Source organism: Rhyacophila brunnea, unplaced genomic scaffold (assembly GCF_057557595.1).
Source record: "Rhyacophila brunnea isolate RB1 unplaced genomic scaffold, BYU_Rbru_1.0 scaffold_1, whole genome shotgun sequence".
NCBI lineage: Eukaryota > Metazoa > Arthropoda > Insecta > Trichoptera > Rhyacophilidae > Rhyacophila > Rhyacophila brunnea.
Window position 1 is genome coordinate 60,256,504 of NW_028232751.1, and position 6,835 is coordinate 60,263,338.

A 6,835-nucleotide genomic window follows, 5' to 3' on the forward strand; every position below is an offset into this window, starting at 1 on the left:
TTCTTATCAGCTTATCACTTAACAATGATGCAATTGTTCATCCCCATTAAATTTTATTTTTGCTGGTCACACATAGCATAGCATTCAAATATAATGATTATTGAGTCATGTTACGTTATGGTGTGACGTTTTACGTAATAAATAATAATAGGTAGGTATTAATTTATTATTTTCTAAGCAATGATGATGTCAGTGGGTTAAAATGCCGGTATTGGGTAGCGTAACAATGCATCCTTTGTTAATTTAGAAGCGTGTATCCAAATCAACAAAGGCGTGCGTAAATCTTTTCAACTTTATTAATAAATTCACCATCGTTGACTTAAAAATATGGGAAATAGCCAAATATCAGTAGATTTCATGAATTTCGAAAAAAAATCAAAAATTCAGTATATTGGCAAAAAATATCAGTAGATCTACTGAAATTTCAGTAGACATGGCAACGCTGGTGCGAACTCCATAGTCCATAGATATTAGATAATAATATTTATTTCTTCAGACATGTGAATCGAAAAATGAAAATAAATCATACTAGGTACCTAGCTCAAAATTATTCGTTCATGATATTTTTTTTCATACCTAGAAGCTTTTTACTGGTTCTCCGTCGTCGCCTATCTGTCAGGCGCCATATTGGAATTCAGCTATCATTTTGTCATCAAATTATAGTTCGCGGTCCAATACATTATAGTATTTCGGCAAAAATTATAGGACATGTTGAAAATGTAAGTTTTTTGTTTGTCACATAAACATAACGGAGAATTCGAGAAATTCCGATGCCCTGCTTTATTAAATCACCTCTTACGACCAGAAAAATGCTAACACCGCGTCGCTATAGGATTTGTTTCCCGAATATCCATTTTTGTCGAAATCGACATTTTAATACAGTTCAATTTCTTTTATCGAACTCTACCGAAATCATTTATAAAAACAATATATTTTTATCTAGGAACAGAGATATTTTTTTGAAAAACCCGAATACGCCATGTTAAGTAACAATTACTCCGTGTTGTTCTCCCGAATGTCCAACTATTCGTACCTGAATATCCAAGTTAATTTCGGTCGAAATAAATCTCTGGCTCAGTTTTTATTTCCCGAATATGACTTTTAGCCAATCAAACCGCGCTGACGCCGTGCACCTCGCTCCTACATTCACGCTGTCCAGCTCTAAAACAATCACGCCCACTTTCATATTTTTCGGCCGTCCGGAATGCTCTTTCAAATTTCGTCTTATTGATATTGTTTTTAAAGTTACTATTGTTTTAATAGTGAATTCATCAAATTTGAAGAGATCATTTATAGCTGATACATCACCAGTTCGCCCTGAACTTATAGTAAAGTTATGGAAGTGAGTATTTTAACCTAAATAACTGCATTTTGTTTTGATAAATGACACAAAATCCCAACGGTTATATGAATTCTACAGTGTGACCCGGCAACTACTATGACGTAAAAAATAATTATTATTTCAAATTATTATTAATTAAACATTGTTTGTCTTTATTTTACTTTTAATCTAGGTATTTCTATGAAAATAAAGGCGATGCTATTATTTATTTTTGAATGCGCTGATAGTTAATTTAATTTAATATGTATGTTAGTAACTATTTATTTGGTAAATATTATATACTTAGGATATTGGTACCTACCTAATATTAGCAGCCAATGGTAATTAATTTATAGATGCTAATATTTTGTATTGTCATTCCAATAGTAAATATATAATATTTATTTGGTGGTTTGTAATAAGTTTAATTGTGAATTATAGAAATATATAGATATAATTATATACATAGTTTTTTTTTTTTTTTTGGAAAAAGTATTAATATAAAATTGTTAGCAAGTACGAGTAAGTACCATCATAAAATATTGGAGAAATCCGTGACGTCGGTTAGTAATTGAAGTAGTAGATACCTACTTTTATTTAATAAACCAAAACCGATCGTCGATAGTCGCTTGATTTTGAAGAATACTGATGAGCAGGTATTAAAAGGCCAATAGTTAAAGTTTGTCGTCATAAGTATGTCACCTCGTAGCATAGTGGATAATTTGTGGACTGGGTCGTAAACCAAGGAGATGCAGGGACGATTCCTGCCGGGTGTCTTACTTTTTTCAAAAAGATTTTTTCTATTGGTTATAATATATTTTCTCAGAAGTGATTTTAAAAATTATGTATGTTGAATAAAAAAAAAAGATTATTAAAAACTATTTTATTACTTATTACGAAAAAAACCGAAAAAAGCGAATGCCGCGCCATGTTATTATTACCTACGAACTTGGGTTATTACGATCATTAGGTATTTAAATAGTAAAAGTAATCATTAACAATTATCGTGTAAATAAATATAACATTTGAGGTGCGTACTTTTTGACCACTCAGTAATCCGTGGGCCGTGCAGCAATACGCTACGGTCTTAAGTCCCGAACGTCCTTGTTTCGTCCCGAATATCCATTATTCTGAGAGAGCGCTAAAAATTTCCCGAATATCCACAACGAGTACTTGTAAAAAAATGGCATTTTCTGTGCATTTACTGATTTATACCAGTATATTATTCTTGGAATCTATTCTTAGATAATGTTGCAATCATACAGTGTAGAAAAAATGATTGATACATCTACTGATATTTCATAATACGACAATGAAATTTGTTTATGGTCTCCTGAAAAATTGACATTTGGTCTATTCGGGAAACAAATCCTATAGCGACGACCGGCCGCCGTCATTAACTGTCATGTCACGTTAGTTTTTTAGAGTAGGTATACAACGCAAGACTACGTCCATAGACTAATATCCCACACTAAGATCTTATATTATTTATATTATATAGATTATACTTACTACGTGCCTCGCTTCACGTTATTATGATTTGCTGTGATTGAAGTACGAACATTTTACGGAACTTTAAACATCGACAATATATAAAACTTTTAAACGCAATGAAATAAGCAATGGAGAATATTCACACAACCGGCGAATTCAATTAATTCCATTTTTCAAAATTGTAGTATTTTTGACGTACCTACTCTAATTTTTTAATAGTAAGCGGACGAAAATGTTACTTTTTTAATAGTACGCGAACCCAAATGTACTATAATTATTATAGTTCAGTTGGTAGCACTGTGCTCACTGACAGATGACAGCGAGCGGTGGCGGGGACCCAGTAAAAAGACCCGGTACCTAGGTAGGTATCTTCTAAGTTTACTAAACTAAACAATGTTTCTCATTTCGTTAAAGCATAATCCATTGACTCACATATTCGTATTATTGTATAGTACCTATTACATGATTTGCTATAATTATTGCACTGCGATTAACTGGATAAATTAATATTTATGATGCTACACAACTATTTTAGTCTATTATTACAATTAGTATATTATCTATGGTTTCAGTAATAACAGAAACTGAACTTACAGAACAACTGTCAGAGTTAGACACTGTTGCCAACCGTACTATAATTATAGTATTTGTACTATAATTTTGGTCCGCGTACTCATCATCATCATCAGGGGCGCGGCAACCCGGTGTGGGTCCTGGCCTCCTCCAACAGCTCCCTCCACCAGTCCCTACCCAGTGTGGCCACTTTCCAATTCGGTACACCCAGAATACGGCAGTTACTGGCAACTCCATCCAACCAGCGAATCTTTGGCCTGCCCTATTAGATTGCTGGACATCACTCTCTTTGCCGGTTCATTGTCATTCATACGGTGCACGTGACCTAGCCATCGTAGTCTCCCAATCTTAATTGATTGAACTGCGCTGCAATCTTCGTACAGCCCGTAGAGCTGAGCATTATATCTTCTCCTCCAATTGGTGCCGTCCAAGGCCTGAACAAAAACGATGCATAAAGGCGAGTGAGAAAGTATTCGGTACCCTTATAATCTCTGCGACACGCACTAGAGTAAGATAAAAGATTTACAGATCTGGGAGATGGTTTGCTACGGTGCAGCCGGAAAATCTTCGCTTATTGCATAACTAAGCGTTGATAACCATGTTGCTAAAATTGCTATTTCTTGTGTTAAACATAAAATCAGGGATGAATATTTTTAGTTAATTAAGTAGAAAAGATGGTTCTGTGTTGTATTAAAATATGGTAGCCGTACTGATAAGCAAGAAGATGGTATTACGTTTCATAGGTAAGTTGATACATGTTCGTGATAATTTATTTGTATATTGTTATATATTTTAATATCAGTGACCTAGTGTTTCTTTAAAATAACTTAAATTATGGATATCTTTATCTAATGGTTGCATTTTGACCGCTTAAAAATGCTATATAAAGTAAAAAAATAGAATATTATATTTTAATTCTGAGCGTCTAGTGCGAGCACTTTGGGGCGAGCACTAGCGAAATGGTCTATGGTCTCGAACATTTGTAGACGAATGCGTTCGCTCGCCCACAAACCAAACACATGGCACGCGGCTTCATTTAGCAATGCAACGGGTGGCGTCTAGATGTATCTATAGTCTATGGTGCCGTCCTTGATCGGTCCATATATACGGCGGAGAATTTTTCTTTCAAAGATGTTGAGGGCTCGTTCATTTCGCAGAGTTAATGTCCAGGTTTCCGATGCGTAGGTGAGCACTGGCTTTACAAGTGTCTTGTAAAGAATGCTTTTAGTTCGGCGAGATAGTAAGCGGGACTTAAAATGTCTTAACAGGCCAAAGTAGCATTTATTCGCAGACATGATTCTCTTGTTGATTTCTTCTATAATATCATTATGTCGAGTTACAAGAGATCCAAAGTATATGAGATATATATATTTATCTAACTTTGGTGCGCCTTCTCATGGTGTGACATAGACAGGCATGTATTTAGTTTTTGCCTCGTTTATTTGTAAGCCCATTCTTTTGGCAGAGGCTTCTAGTGCTGTGAATGCCTTTTTAGCACCAATTCTGATATGGCAATGATGTCGATATCATCGGCATACGCCAACAGCTGCACAGGCTTAGTAAATATCGTGCCGCTGTCACTGGCATCAATCTTTGCATCGCGTATTGCCTTTTCTAGCGCAATATTGAAAAGAAGGCATGCCAGAGCGTCACCTTGCCTGAGGCCATTCAGTGGTATAAATGGCTCGGATATTTCCGCTTGAAGCTTCACCCGGCATTGTACTGGTGTCATTGTCATCTCTACAAGTTTAATTATTTTCATCGGAATTTCAAATTCCCGCATTGCTTCGTATAACCGGTTTCGATTAATGCTATCATAAGCTACCTTAAAATCGATGAACAGGTGATACGTGTTAATATTGAATTCAGTGGTCTTTTCTAGAATCTGCCTTAGAGTGAATATTTGAGTAACACATGATCTACCTCGTCGAAAGCCTCCTTGGTAGTGCCCGAGTATTCCTTCTACAATGGGTTCCAGCCGCTGGAATATCAGAATCGACAACAGTTTATATGCAGAGTTAAAGAGTGTCACCCTCTATAGTTACTACATTCTAGTTGGTCTCCTTTCTTGTGCAGGGGACAAATCAGCTCATCCTTCCACTCCTCTGGCATCTTTTCTGAAGTCCATACTTGGTGGATTAGGCTATGCAAATGTTTGAGCAGGCTTTTCCCCCCACATTTTATTATTTCACTCTGTAGGTTATCTATTCCAGGCGATTTGCTTGTTTTTAACCTTGACATGGCACCTTTTACCTCATTTAATGTCAGTAGTTTTTTTTTTCATCAATGCCACTTTGTACTGATTCCTGGTCATGAGTATTAATGTTAGTGTTGCCAGCATCAGTATGGGGGGTATTTAAATGTTGAAGAGAAGAAGAAAACTGTGCTTTTCTGTGAGTATCATGCCATCGTCATCCTTGCACATTGTGATACGAGGCTTGAAACACTTCCTAGCATTATTTATCTTTCTATAGAACAGCCGGCTTTCTTGGGCTTTATAGTGTTCTTGGAGTAGGATCATTTCCTTTTTTAAATAATCACTATTCTTTTCGTCACGCCGGCACTTTTTATACTCATCGTCTGATGCCCGTGTTTTCTTCTGTAGCATCATTAAGTAAGCCTCATTCTTACTCGTAGTGACTTTGCGGCAATCTTCGTCAAACTATTCTGATCATTCACCTGTTTTTCGGCGTTCTAAGATGTCATTAGCTGAAGATACCATGGCAGTCTTGCACTCTTCCCAGTGTTGATTCACCTCTTCATGGTCTCCAACCTCAACATTATCGCTCAGGTGAGTGTTCAAGCTCTCCTGGTACCGAGCCAGTTCCTGCGGAATCTTCAGTTTCTCTGTGTCAAAGGGTTTCGCTCTTGCTCCCATTTCCTTTTTGGTGTTTGAGATCTTTGCTCTAACTTTTCCACACACTAGGAAATGGTCTGAGTCTACATTAGCCCCTCTGTATGTCCGGACGCTCATTAGATCCGATCTGTGCCTGTTGTCTATCAAAATATGGTCTATTTGGTTTATTGTGCACCCATCCGGGGATTTCCAAGTTCCCTTATATATATCCTTACGGGGAAAAATTGTGCTACCAATAACCATATTTAGTGACGCTGCACAGTTAATTAGTCGGGTACCATTATCATTACTTTCATTATGAAGACTATGTTTTCTGACAATGGCAGTGTAGATCTCCTCCCGTCCTATTTTGGCATTTAGATCACCGAGTATTTTCACATTGTGATTTGTGCAATCGCAACGCTTGCGTTTATTTTTATTCTTACATTAAAAATGTGAATTACGAGCCGTTTTTCTAGTATTTTTTTTTTGACAATAAGGAGTACTGTATCTTTACCTTTATAATTATTGAGGTATGCTGATTGCAAATATGATTTTATTAGCTCAGATGATTCAAGATTACATCACTTTACACATGATATCAAAAACGG